The sequence below is a fragment of the Ambystoma mexicanum genome, chromosome 3q, assembly GCF_040938575.1.
Source record: "Ambystoma mexicanum isolate Mex_15411 chromosome 3q, UKY_AmexF1_1, whole genome shotgun sequence".
NCBI classification, from domain to species: domain Eukaryota; kingdom Metazoa; phylum Chordata; class Amphibia; order Caudata; family Ambystomatidae; genus Ambystoma; species Ambystoma mexicanum.
The window spans coordinates 80,571,930-80,586,090 of NC_090926.1; the positions used below are offsets into that span (position 1 = coordinate 80,571,930).

At 43.7% G+C, this 14,161-nt stretch overlaps 1 protein-coding gene across 3 annotated transcripts in view; it reads left to right on the forward strand.

Moving 5' to 3' along the window:
* Positions 1 to 14,161, forward strand: part of HDAC7 (histone deacetylase 7) — a 1,864,336-nt gene that overhangs the window by 820,767 nt on the left and 1,029,408 nt on the right. The gene's annotated exons all lie outside the window — the stretch shown is intronic.

Consider the following 14,161-nt stretch of genomic DNA (forward strand, 5'->3'; position numbering starts at 1 on the left):
ATCAATTGGCCATTAAGGGGGTCTCCTTTACGCGAACATAACAGAAGTGGTTCTGCTGAACCAGCGGTGCCTGTGCGCTGGGACTCCCTCATGCAGGAGACCCTCAACCAACCCAAATCCCACCTCAGAACTGGAAGCCACCACCAGGGGAGTGAAATACCAGTCATTTACAATACTGGCAACTGGAAGAGGGAGTTAGGAGCTCCAAGATGGTGGATGTAGTTCCTGAGGCTGTAGTCCAGCAATCACGGGTTACCCACCCAGGGAACTACAACTCCCAACCGCCCTCTAGCAAATATGTATACATGAGTTCCATTGCCAAAAGGAGAGGCTGGAAGGAGGGGTCAAGTTGAGAGGAAGGAAGAGAGTGTCTGGAGCAAGAGCAGGGGCAGGAAGGAGTTTGGAGAGAGCTTGTGGAAGGAGCACCGAAAGGACTTTAGCGAGTCTAGAAAAGGAGACTGGTGAGAAGGATCTATAAGGCAAGGAGGGGAGATGACCCTGCTGGAGAGCGAAGGAAGTTAGGAGGTGGAAGTTATATTGGAAGAGGTTTGAGAGATGTTAATAGAATCTAAGCAGGAGGAGGCACAGGTGTGGGAGGAGGTTGGTCTCAGAGATAAAAAGGTGGAGGCTGAAGGTTTTTTGTTCTTAGAGCAGGTTGGAGAGTCATAAGTGTAGGTTGGGGGTGAAGGAAGAGGAGATTGAAGACTCAGTAGAGGGGTAAGGAGGTTCTGTAAGAGCGGGTTGTCGAGGAGGGATATAGAAATGTACAGTGTAGTGGAGAACAATGGGAGGAGCGATCAAGGAAGTGGAGGAAGGGTGATCCAGATGAGGATTACAAGACCGAGCACGTAGAGCTGGAGGAAGGAAGTATTAAGGAATGGCTTGGAGAACACATTGGAGATTGCGTGGGAGAGTTTCCACTTGGAGGCTGAAATCTTTAAAGCGATCCAGTGTAGGCAGGAGGCACATGTGAGCGAAAGAGTAACAGAGACTGAGAAGAACAAGGAGGTAGGGAAACACAAATGGTTGTTGATGAGGAAGAGAGCACTTGACGAGGGAGATATTGATAGGAGAAATAGAAGAAGAGATTAGGCAGGCAGATGGAGGAGATGCTCAGGAGGTGGAGGGAGAGAGTGGTACAGAGGTGGGAGACAGACATGTCAGAATTGGAAGGGGAGAACAAAGAAGACGTGGTTGTTTAGGCGTTTGATGAGGAGAGCAATGCGTTTTCAGAGCAAGATGTTTTTGAATATCTAGGGGACTACTTAGCAAGAGGTGTGACATTGAATGGTGGAGAGGAAGAGAAGATCAGGAGGTGAAAGGAGCTTATGAACCAGGACAAGGAGATTGGGTTGACAAAGCTAGACATTGAAAACATTAACATAAAAGGGAACCGGAGGACGTTTGTGGATGATTGGGCAGACTGGGAGAGCTGTATAGTATACAAATGCTTCAGTGAAACCAGTTGCCCAAACATTAAAAGTGGAGGGAGTAACGAGCCAATGGAGAACTGGCAAGAAGTGTGCATATCATAGAGCGGTGACTAGGACATGGGGGACCAGATCCAGGGAAAGTTGAGGAACCCTGGTAGGGAGTCTAGGATACCCAGAAGGCCATCGACCCAGCCTGAGCCACCCCACTCTCCACGAGAAGCTGCAACACTCCCTTCAACCAGCGCTGAATAAACAGTTTGATGTGTCCCTAAATAGGGCCCAGGAATCGGAAGACCCATGGAGAGACCACTGCAACTGAAACTCCAACGGTAGTGAGTGAAAGAGAGAGACTGAATTCGGGAGTGACTTTCTAGGAGATGTTGTCCTTAATAAAGGCTTTTGGTTCATGCAGCATGCTGATGTAAGGTACAGGCTGTTTTTTATTTTTATTTGTGTTTGGGTTGGGCTAGGAAGGAGGCGGGTCAGGGGAGGAAGGAGTTGGGTCTCATGGGAGGGTGCTGCATTGTGTTGTTTGATCAGCTTAGTTAAAGTTTACAGGATTATGAGAGAGCTTCTGTTTTTTCCTTTCTTTTATAACGAGCATAAAGAATGACACATGGCGAAACGGTCTTGCAAAACGAGAGAAGCTGGGCTGTAAAATGAGGCGGCTTTTGAAGATGCTGGCGAGGTTGCGTTCTTCAATTTGTTCGCGTGCTAGAATCTTAGTGTATTAAAATGGCACGGGATCCTTGTGTCTTCGAAATAGTTGCAATCCTTTGAAAGCATTTCTCCTCTGCTGCTATCACGAGCAACATATTCCACATAGGCTGAGCACATTTTCAAAACCAAAAACCTGAAGGAAATCCACAGGAAATGCTCTATTCCAGTCTCCTTGGATATATAAGCACTGAAGTCCTGTTAAAAACAAGCATTGGCAAAGCCAACAGTTCTGGCTTGTGGACAAGTATTAGGCATTTGCCAGGCCCTGGTGTTAGATGCCCAGGTATTTGCACCAGTTTGCACCTGCTACCATCAATCAGCAGTTAATGCTACCAAGGATGGTAGCAATAAGGCATTGAAGAGATATAGGGGTTCTCGTGATTAACTCTACCATCTGCATAAGCAAGAACCAAAATACTCAACTCACCAGAAATGGGGGGGGGGGGAATAACTGCTTTACTACCAAATAAAGTTTCAAGTAAGAGATGTGTGCATAGGGAAAACAATACAGGTGCAAGGATGCAGCCTTGCTGCCTCATGCCATGTTAACTTGGACCCAGTGCAATGTCCACCACCACCATAAGCCTTAGTGTCTTCATGTCATATTAGTGTGTTCACCAGATCTTCCGGGTGATTCAGATCTTTTAATCATTGCCAGTTTAGCTCAATGGACTTTGGTCAAAATCTGTACTGAGATCCATGAAGGCCAGGGATATATTGTGTTTTTAAAAAACATTTTACATGCAAAGCGTTTGAATTGATTAAGTACAAATGCTGAGCTTGCTCACTGGTTCCTAGTCCTTCTTGGAATGACAGTTGGATAATAGATGGACCATCCTCGGCATCGACCCGAGCATGTAATTTAGCTAAAATGACTCTCCCAAAGTGCATACATCGGGAGTCTAATAAAGAAATAGGATGTAAGGCTGCTTAGAAGTCTCTCAAACCCTTTTAAAATATGAGAAAGATAATCCTGCATGTCCAAAACTCTGTAATCTTTAGTCTTTCAAGCATTTAATAAAACATTTTGGCCAAAACCAGGGACCTAAAGTCTTCCAGGTTCCTAAAAAGGTCAGCAGGAGTTGCCATCAGGGCTCAGGATTGTATTAAATGTTTTCTTTTATAAATAGCCAGGAAAATATCAGGTACTGGGAATCGCATCTCCAGACCCCTTATAACTGACAGGATCATGTGGTCCCCCTCACACTAAGAACACACACTATCTTCATGATTGTATAATTTTGCGAAACTGGCAAGCCCAGCAGCATCTTGAACCTTTGTTTTCAGAGGATTAGAAGTACCTACATGTCTAGGGCCATCATTGTTAATTTCCCAGAATTTGTTGGAGCTTCTTTGGGTACTTGCAACACTAAATTCCTCACAGCCAGAACATCTAACTTGTCAATAGCTTTAGCTTTTAAACGGTCTTACAATTCTATCTTAGAAGATGGACGTATTTCATCATTGTGGAAACAAAGATCGTAAACTTATCAAATTCTCAGAGCATTACCTCAGCGTCAATGTCCTGTTCAAGTAGGTCATATATTAGTGGCAAATGAGAGCTAATATTCCACTCTTGCATTGCTTACTCAGTGGTTGGATCGCATCTAATTTCTTTTCCTACAGGAGGACACCAAAGATCTGGTGGTATTTGACAACAATGTACTATTAGGGTTTGTACATTGCCAATCATTTTCAGAGACATGGAATGGTGGTCATTAAACAACTCTGGTAGGACCCTAAAATCCATAACAGAATTTCATTTAACAACTGGAACACAGACGCAATCAATCGTTAGCCCATTGCTAGGTGACAAAAACAGAAGATTCAGAGTGTTGATCAGAATCAATTTAATAGCCAAGGCTACTGATGACTTTGTAAATGCTGCCAGCTCCCCTGTAGATCTACAACACTGTTGGAGTCCTCAGTCAAATAGGCTCAAAAACATGCAAGTGAAGTTGATAGGCCCCTTTTGCTCCGATTGGGAGATTTAGGACCACTGCAAAGTGGAATATGCTGCTGCTCAGAGTTATCAGCGAGGGAACCTTTTGTGATAATACAGGTACATCACTGAAAGCATTTTTAAATGGGAAAACATTGGCACCTTGCTACATTTGCTTTTAAAAGACAAGCCCAGTCTATGAGAAGCCTTGTTGCTGCACCTTTTTCGATTTGAATCCCTTTAAGTGATCCACTCCAGGATCTGCAAACTTTGCCTCTCCAGATGTTACCAGCACAGTGGCGGAGCCAGGTTTCGATGCCACCAGGGGGCGGAGGGGTGGGGTGAAGTGCTCCTCAGGTGCACCAGTCAGCGGGGCTGGGTCACTACCATTTCCTTTTTGTGGGTATAACTAGGGACTGTTGGTAGGGAGGCATACTTTTTCATGCATTATGTGTGTATGTTGCAGAATTTATTTTGTGATCAATTACACATTAAAACTATTACTATCATTTGTAAGTTTCAGCATTATTTGGCTCCTTCATTGTCTGCAAACTTCTAATTGGAATGCTTCATATTCAAGGCAAAACTGGCAGGGTTTTTTAAATGATGTATATTTCATGTATAATATTATTTGGGGGGTGCACTGCAGGCTAATCATTAGTTAATATGTTTTTAATTATTCACAAGGCTAATTGAAAAATACTTCAGGTGCAACCGTGTAGTTTCCTTGGCCAACGGTATAAACACAAACAAAAATATACCTCGAAAGAATCATTAATGTAATGGTCAATCCAAATGCATTGCGATTTGTTTAAATGTGTTCACTTTCTGTGTTGGACTTTGTAAACACTTCACTTCATATGTATAGTGCATATCATTGATGCAAATGCATATTTAGTACATTTTATGTGGTGTCTAACTTTTATATAAGTAAACTTTGAGTTATATATTTAATTTATGGAAACCTTATCCTACAAGCCCTATCTGTTATCAGTTACACACCACACATTTGTTATGGAGGGAATGTCCAATTAGAATGTAATTTGACAACGAAATCTAGAGAGTTGAATCAAATCCATCAGCAAAACAAAAAAAGAACAATTTCAAGAACCATTTACAAGCAAACAATACACCATAACCTGCTGGTGGTAGCCAGACTAAACAATACTGCAATGGACACATGTTTTAATAATTGTTCTAGATTCTTTTAAACAAGGTTCTCTGGCACAAACTAGCCATCATTTGTCCCGAAATTTGAGTTAAGAATAAAATACCCTGATAATATAAATACTTTATCATAGCAGCAGCATTAGGTAAATACATTTACACATACAAATAATCAGACTGGGATTGTTATTTCAAATGCAGGCTATGATTTTGTCCAAAACGCCCTCCTATCACATGCTGAGGTACATTAGGAAAGAAACATACTACAGACTATTCAAGCAGATGATTTGCTTTGACAGATTAGGACCCCCCCCCCCAAAAAAAAAAAAACATTTGTGCCTGCAAGCGCAACAGACAAGGATCCCGAAAAAAAGCTAAACATAAGCAAAAAACTTAAATACAATTGTATACATTTTAATCATTCCGACTGCATCAGTGCAATAGTTTTTTATTTTTTTGTATTGATTGACCTTTCAATTTAATACAAAATTACATTGTTAAAATGGAATACAATTAATAACTGATACACACCTATCTAAAATTCCAGATATCATCCATACATACAAAGCATAATATAAATTCATACATAAATCGGAAATATAACATTTCAACCTTAATATAATACCATCTCATCTAAAAGAATGCATCCAACCTAAGCCTTGTATTTTAAAAAATATTACTTGGTACCAAAAAGCCATCATGTGCCCAAACAGTTGAGCTGTATCAAATGCTGTAGAACAAAATCGTGTAGCATTACAATAGCTCAATAAATGCACACAAACATACACAAGTAATGAGTGTTAACCCAGAGTTGCTTAGAAAAAAAATAATGCATTCTACAGCAAGGAAGGGCTAACTAGACTGGCTGCTCCAAAGTGCCAGTCTAGTCTAGTCACGTGATTGCACATACCATGCTTGCCTTATCGTAGATGCACATAAAATGTCATGCCATTGCCAAGGTGAGAAAGGGCTAGTCTGGCTGCCCCTAAGTGCCAGTCTAGTGAAGTGATAACACATAATATGGTTGCCTTATCATAGATGCCCAGAAAAAAGTCTTACAACACTCAGGAAGGGCTAGACGAGACTGGCTGCCCCAAAATGCCAGTCTAGTCTAGTCACGTGATTGCACATACCATGCTTGCCTTATCGTAGATGCACATAAAATGTCACGCCATTGCCAAGGTGAGAAAGGGCTAGTCTGGCTGCCCCTAAGTGCCAGTCTAGTGAAGTGTTAGCACATAATATGGTTGCCTTATCATAGATGCCCAGGAAATAGTCTTACAACACTAAGGAAGGGCTAGACGAGACTGGCTGCCCCAATATGCCAGTCTAGTCTAGTCTAGCCAAGTGATAACGCATACCATGCTTACAATAACAAGATGGCGAGAAGGAAAGTAACACTGCCTGCCTGCCTGTGGCCTGCCCCAAATGCCTCTCGCTCACGGACACAGTGACACACACATATGACCACCATTCATACCCATGCACACAGGCACACAACATAACGTTCACAAACTTAATTCTACCCAGGACATGCAAACAGTGCATTATCATTCATTCACACTCACAGACACAACAGTCAACATACATATGCTTGAACACACTCACACACACATGCACCTCCTGCCCATGCACAGTGCACTGCACACAACACACATGCATCTGTACAATAACACATTTTACAAACACAAATGTTTACAATGTTTGTTCTTTTTAAACATGCCTCTCCAGTTAACTGCCAATGCTCCGTCTTCTTGGCCTGCTCCACACGAGTGTGTGCCTCAGCCACGCAGCTCCACGTACGCTCCAGACAGAAATCAGGAAGCTGACTGAGCTTCCTGGTTTCTGTCCGTTGCAGTCGCATAAGCCGTAAAGCGTCACACTCTGCAAAGCCTGACAGTGGGCCGCACAACCACCCAGTCCAGCAGTGCACCCTGGCAGTGTCTGCTGATTTTCAATCAGGCCAACCAGGTTGATTGTGAGGGACTGAGCCGAATGGGGACTGAACATGCTGGCGCGGCTCCGAGGCCACCTCTCATGTGGACAGTGAGACGTGAGCCTGGCTGGGTACGCCCAAGCCAGGTTCACCTTACGCACTGTCACATTACACCAGTGACGCGGTCGCTGTCGCGGACTCCGGTCCCTGCCAGCCTGCGAGAGCCAAGTGCAGGGTTTACTAGGCACCTGGGTGGAGCCAGAGGGGGGGCAGCTGCCCGCTCTGCCCCCCCCCCACCCCCTGCCTCTGCCACTGACCCAGCATAGTCAATAGAGAAGAATCATGCAAGTTGTAGTCCAATACATCAGGAGAGTCGCTGGTTACAAACATCAGGCAAAAGCCCAAACTAGCTTTGCCAGTACTTGCTCTGTCACGGTAGAAATGGAAGCAGACCTGCTTGGAGTGGGAAGGATTCTTGTTTGCTGTGATGTGGCTCACTGAGATTTTCACTTTGAGGCACACTGAGGCAGAGCGCATTGTGACATATGGTGAGGGGGTGATGCTAATGGAGCCTTTCCAGGCTTAATCTTCATGGTGTTAGCAGAGAAGCAGTCCAAGCGTTGACTTATAGTGAGACAACGTCAGCACACCTGTGTTCAATGCCCACTCCGGCCATTGACTAATTGGATTGGCCTTTTAAAAATGTGTTTTGGTGCATTTGTTTTGATGTTTTCAAACAATTAAAATGCAAAATGCAATAAATGAAACAGAATAAAAACACTGCTCACTTTACAGTACCGGATGCATTGTAAGGAATACTTTGAGCGTGTTTACTTGCTAGACGCAGATATTCTCTCCATGTATTGGGGCATCTAAGGATGGCTAGAAATAACCCCTCCATCAAGCAGGTGCCACAGGCTTGCAACTGCCGGACAACCAACCTTGACTTTGGCTTTTGGGTAATACTATATGAATCGCTATTGTTGTTTTTTGATTGTGGCCTCTTTATGGAAATGTGCACTATGCTTTGGTTTGCCATTTTTCATTTCTAACTTTTTTTAAAGCGCCTGTACATTTTGGATTATGGTGGCTATGTTGATGGACATGATTACTGCTTCATATTGACCGTGTTCGGACCTTGTTCTGGCCATGCGTGACCTGCCCATGGGGGGGTCATGTGTGGGGGTAGGGGAGCGGTGGGGGAGTTACAGCTTCTGTGCTTAAAGTTGAAAACATTGCCCATAAGCATGTTTTTTATAGAATATGTTTGAACAGAGTGAAAGAGCAGCATTGGTCGTGATGGAGCACTGTACTGTGCACACTTCACATGGACCATCAGTGTACTTTATTGCCTATGACAACATCCACGTAATTGGAAATGTAGCACATGCCTGTTCCTGTTTCCGGTGTTTACAGACTAAGCTTGAACTTCACAAAAGGAACAAAAAAACCTGCATAAAAACAAACCAACAAAGAAGGTCAATCGAGGCAAACGTAGAGGACTGAATTGAGTACCATCAAAACATAAAAGAAATACTATTGTCATTTGATGGCAAGATGATTCGTAAAGTCGCAATTAACACGGAGCTGGAATTGTTAGTCTGTGCTCGACTTTTCCCTGCGGCCATCCAAGCCGTGGGATCAGTTGCATTCTACATTATGCTTATTTTAATTCTGTGGTTCTGTGATAAAGAAGAAAACAAATACAGTGGTAGTTCCACAAGGCACTTGTGAAGGAGTTATTCAAAGCCAACTCTAATGGCAGCTTTGCGTTCGATGGGCCACGTCATATCCAACACTGTGGGAGTGAAGACCGCAGACATGCAGATGAGCTTGAACACATCCCTGCTCATCACCATGCACACATCACCACACTGTGGAGAATGGAGGCGTGGAGTTAATTTCTCTCTAGGCATGTAGTCGATATGGAACAGAAGAAATAAGTCAAGCAGACGTCACTACATGAGACAACGTGGCTCCCGTTGGGGCAAAGGGTGCATTGGGTTTTGGTGAATATTGCCACTCTTGAAGACGGGTACTATAGTGCTTGATGCAACATAGAACCTGAACTCCACACCCAATGAATGTGTGTATTGAGTTTTCCATAGCTACAAACGCATGGATACAAAATGATGGGTATAGTTAGGCTAGCGCGAGCGAGGATACAGAGGGCTAGAAGTTGGGAATACATTAGCGAGGGAAAGGTGGAGCCAGGGTGGATTGGGGAGGTTCTGCCTATGATCTGCCAAGGTGAACGCTGGATAAGGAGCAGACTGGTCTGAAGATGCAGGAGGGGAAACACTGGCTTAGATTTCACCACTGTGCTTTCTCTCTGGCCACAGCCAGGAAGTACCGGACCATACATTTATGAGAAGTGGAAAATCCTAACTGGGGAATTCGCTGTGACGACGATAATGCCATCTTTGGTCTTTTGCAGATTACACCTGCGAGTGTACTATGTGAGTCGAAATACCTTCTAGCCCTGAAAAGAAAGCCAAGGCAGGGATGATGGAAATATTGGCTTGGTCTTGAATGGTGGCCACTAAAATTGGTGTCCTGCCACCTGTGTGGGACTTGAGAAAACCAAAGACCTCAGGCCAGACCTTGTACAACTCATAGAAAGTCAACTCATCAAGGCTGTTTTTTCTTCATTATTGGAGCAGTTTTATGGAGGTTGGGGGAAACCCCCCCATACTCAACTCCTACAATGCACACCCCTTAGCCAAGCCCCAAAAAATAAAAAAAATAGCCTAACCCCACACCCGCTTACAAATGCAGCAATAAATGTGGCAAAACGGCTGCGATGACTTGCTGCCTACGGGTAAGGTGGGTACCCCTCAGACCATCAAACACCAAATCCAATACCCAGTAGATCTACTTCATACTCTTGGCCAACATCTCTGAACAGTGTGGGCTATCCTGGCTAGATCCCCCCATGCCCGAAAACCTATCCGATTGCAATTGGGGTCATGACCTCCTGCCTCTCCTGATCTGAGTGGGACCCTCAATATCAACCGTCGCATGCTTGCTTTCAACCAGACACAGAGACGCGAGAAGACATGTACCCATACCATACCTTTGTCTCTCCTGCTTAGTGAGCGACTACATCAAACTTGTTTTCAAGTTACCATATTACCTAACAGGCCAAACATGGAGGTTCTCCACGTGCAAAGATTGCTGGGAGACTCATAAAACGGCTTTAATTGGTGACCATCACTTGATATGATGCAAACCCTTGAATATAGAGGTTGTATTCTCTTTTGGCAAAAAATATATATATATATATATATATCTACTCGCCCCTTTTACATACTCACTGAAATCCTTACATTTGGCATTAAAAGTATCGAATACGAATATTTTCTACGTGTTTGACATGTTCATCCTTTTGACTCATTACCAAGTTGAGTGCAGGCCTTTTGTTGCCCGATTGTGATGTGTATGAGGGTTTCTGTGTCATCACAGAAACATAATCAGGTCCCCTAGCATATGCTGGGGCCGAGTTTCAAAATGTGCTTCAAGAAAATGAAACACTGCTGCACAAATCTATTGCCTTGCTTGCGTGCTTGACTACAACAGGCCGAGGTAGCTTCTACAATGACATAATGCCCTTTACATTGCCTTTATGGTGCTTTCCTGATTGCGAACATGGAGTTTCTTGGTTTGATTAGTGCATGTGCCTTGGCAACACTAGATATAAACTGGGCTGAGGTTGCCATTCAGAATAAGAAAATATGTGGCCGGTGGGTAAAACACTCTTTTTAGCATAATACACAAACAAATCAGTAAAGCACTTTTGAAATGTGCAAATTTTGCATTTTGTGTTGCAAGGGCATAACTGCAAATGCTGGATGCTGTGCGTAATGTAACCATACTTCATTTGAACTTTACATTGGAAACGGTTTCATGTTGGCCTTCCTTGAAAGCTGCGTGATAATTGCCTTTGACCAAGTATGTCATTCCTGAAATGAACGGGATGAGTTCCATATACCAGGACTAGCAACATTCCAGCTCCAGGCAGACTCTGCTTTACATCAGTGAACCTTTCATTCCGAGGAAATGTTCTAATGTCACTTAAAATAGTGCGGCGTTCAGGCACTCCAGTGAAATATCCAATTTTCTCACTGTCACCAATACCTGTGGCAAATGCACCGGGAGTGCAAAACTATGCATTCATTTGCAAGAGTCTTTCGCAAACACAAGTAGGGGCGTGCCATCACACCACCCCTCACCATTCTGAAATATGATGCATCTAACCGGTAATGCTTTCGGAGCCTTGATGCCCTTGGGCTTACTGCGCGATATAAATGTAAAAATAAATAAATAAGTACGATAATCTCCTGTATGTAAATTCACCTCACGGCTAATGTGGTGCAGCAGATTAGGAAACCTGTGTAATTTTATTATTTGGATGGAAACATGGTCGTAGCAGCAAGCTAAGCACAAACGGTTTTGGGACAGGACATGGGTATACACATATGTTATGCTAGACGGTGCGGCGCTTACAGGATGTTCAGGGTAGCAGGGCGGTTCCATGTCTTTATATCGAAACGATTTTATAAAGAATGCACTTAAAACTAAACTTTTATACCGAAACATTTCATGGAGAATGCACTTTTTTTGAGGGGCTCCCCCAAACCCCTATTTCCTACTCCTAAAAACCCACCCCAACCCTTACACCACAATATTTAACCCGTTAAACCCACAGCTAAGTGCATTCTCCATAAACACTTTCGGTATAAAATATCCGATATCTAATCATTCTTTATAAAATATCTGATATAAACACTGCATACGGAGCGGGGCGTGTTTCAGTTTTGAGGACCATGGCACACATTGTCTGGGGCATTGATGCTACCTTCAGAGGGTGAAAGCAAGCTTTTCTGAGGGCAAATGCACCATATTGCCATATCTGCTTGGAAAAGGGCAGGACTCTCCTTGGAAAACCTGCACACCAGTTCTAGTCAGATCGCTGTCATTCCCTGTAATGGTGGTGTCACATGTATGCCGATGACCCGCCCTAGAGCAGGCCTCGTAGTGGTTCAGCAGACCACAGTCTATTGCATAGTTGCCAGCGTGAAGCCATGCGATTTGATGGTTGGATGTAGAGACCACTGTGCTGCTATGAACTGTGTCACAGTAAGTTGTGTTCTTTTGTAGAAGAGGAGAGTTATCTTCGACGAGTAGGCTTATGGCACAGGGTGTGGCTGGTCAGGGGTGGAGGGGTGGCATACTAGGGTATTTTGAAGTAGTTTGAGCTCATTGGTGGCCTCATTTAGGATTGCTATTTGGGGGGGGGGTCTTGATAAAGACTACTGGTTCTACTGTTAACTACTAAGATAGTGGGGAAGGGAAAGGTGAGCTATTGTGGTAATTCCCATTGGAAACCGCCCATCATGCTGCAGATGTGTTTTGGCATTTACTTCCAAAGATGTCCAGTTGGCACCCATAACTTCCCCTCATGAAGGCTGGTGCCACCATCCCGTGTGCAGATGTTTAAAAGAGGTTGTAATTGGCAGGATATTGGACCAGTTCAACCCACATGAACACAAGGCACAGTGGTGCAGTGTGGAAAATTGTGAACTTTGGTAAGAGAAGCATTAAGGACCTTACAAATGTAAGCTCTGCACGGTAAGAGGTCATGGAATAGGTCATGTGTGCAAAGTGGAGAAACACAGAAAATGTCATGGTGTGGTGTTGGCATGGCTCTGTAATAATGCATAGCTCTGCTTAGAGGGTTCTAGGCTTCATTTGCTGCTATCACCCTTCAAGATGCTTCTCCATTTCAAGTGGACAGGAAGAGCCCAGGCGAAGCAGGGTTTTATGCTCACTCAATAGCAGCAGCTGCTCATAATGTAGTCTGATGGAATAGCCATGGTTTTAATATGGGCCTTCTGGGGTTTTCAGCTATCGAGCTTTCTAAAAGAAGACTTGAGAATGTGCGTTTTAGTTCAGAATTGTCTGCAGGAGATCCCCCCCAATCATCCTTTGCCCTGCACCCACAGATCATTGCACACAAAAAGCGGTTGACCTGAACTTTTGCGCAAATCTTCTCCTAGGCGAGTGATGTTTAAGGGTGTCACCACCCATGTGGTGATAGGATGGAAACGATTGGCATGTGCAGAAGTTACTGTTTAATGGATGTTTTAATATGAAATCCACCCTTAGGAAGATACCTTTAGGGACCCTATTTCATCAGAATTAAAATCCCTGCAGTTTCTCCTTTTTTAGCACAGAATTACCCTTTAAATCACTTTGCTTCATTCACAAGAACTTAAATAAAGGGCTACGTCACCTTTCATCCCACTCTAAGAGGCCCATCCCTTTAGGGATGCCCAGAGGAGTCAATGGTAATGTTATACAAATATATGTGGCATGCAACAGACAATGGAAACATGAGACTGACACACGGAGCATCGGTGAAGTGACTCCATACAGGACACCTCACCAAAAGTTTATGAGACTCCAAGTAGGGGGGCAGCTGGCTTTAGCATTATCCATACCATTGTTACTTCAAAAGAACGCTCCAATCTACTTAATGATAAACTATAGGAAAAACCCATTTGCCTTGAAAAATACTTTTTAGTCGAAACACGTGTTGGCCGTTCCTGCTAACTTAAATACCAGACAACAAACTGGAATACCAATCAGTTGAAGACTTTGGGACACTTTATATCTGGACAATTATTGCAAACTTTACTGGCCAAATGCGGAGCTCGATTGTTCTTTTTTTTTCACCTTTGACTTGATATGTTGTGTTTCTTCCTCTGGAGAAAACCTTTTATATGCAGCAGAATGTTTTCTCCTGCTGCCCACTTTAAATGGGAGCATGTGCAATTGGATAAAAGACCTTCCCCGGTAGGTGCATGAAATAGAGTAGGGCACAGGTCGTCCCTGTGCTCCATTTGCATGTGGCCTGCAGGGCCTGTGAGGCCAAACACCAGGGAGGACTCACTTCCTCCA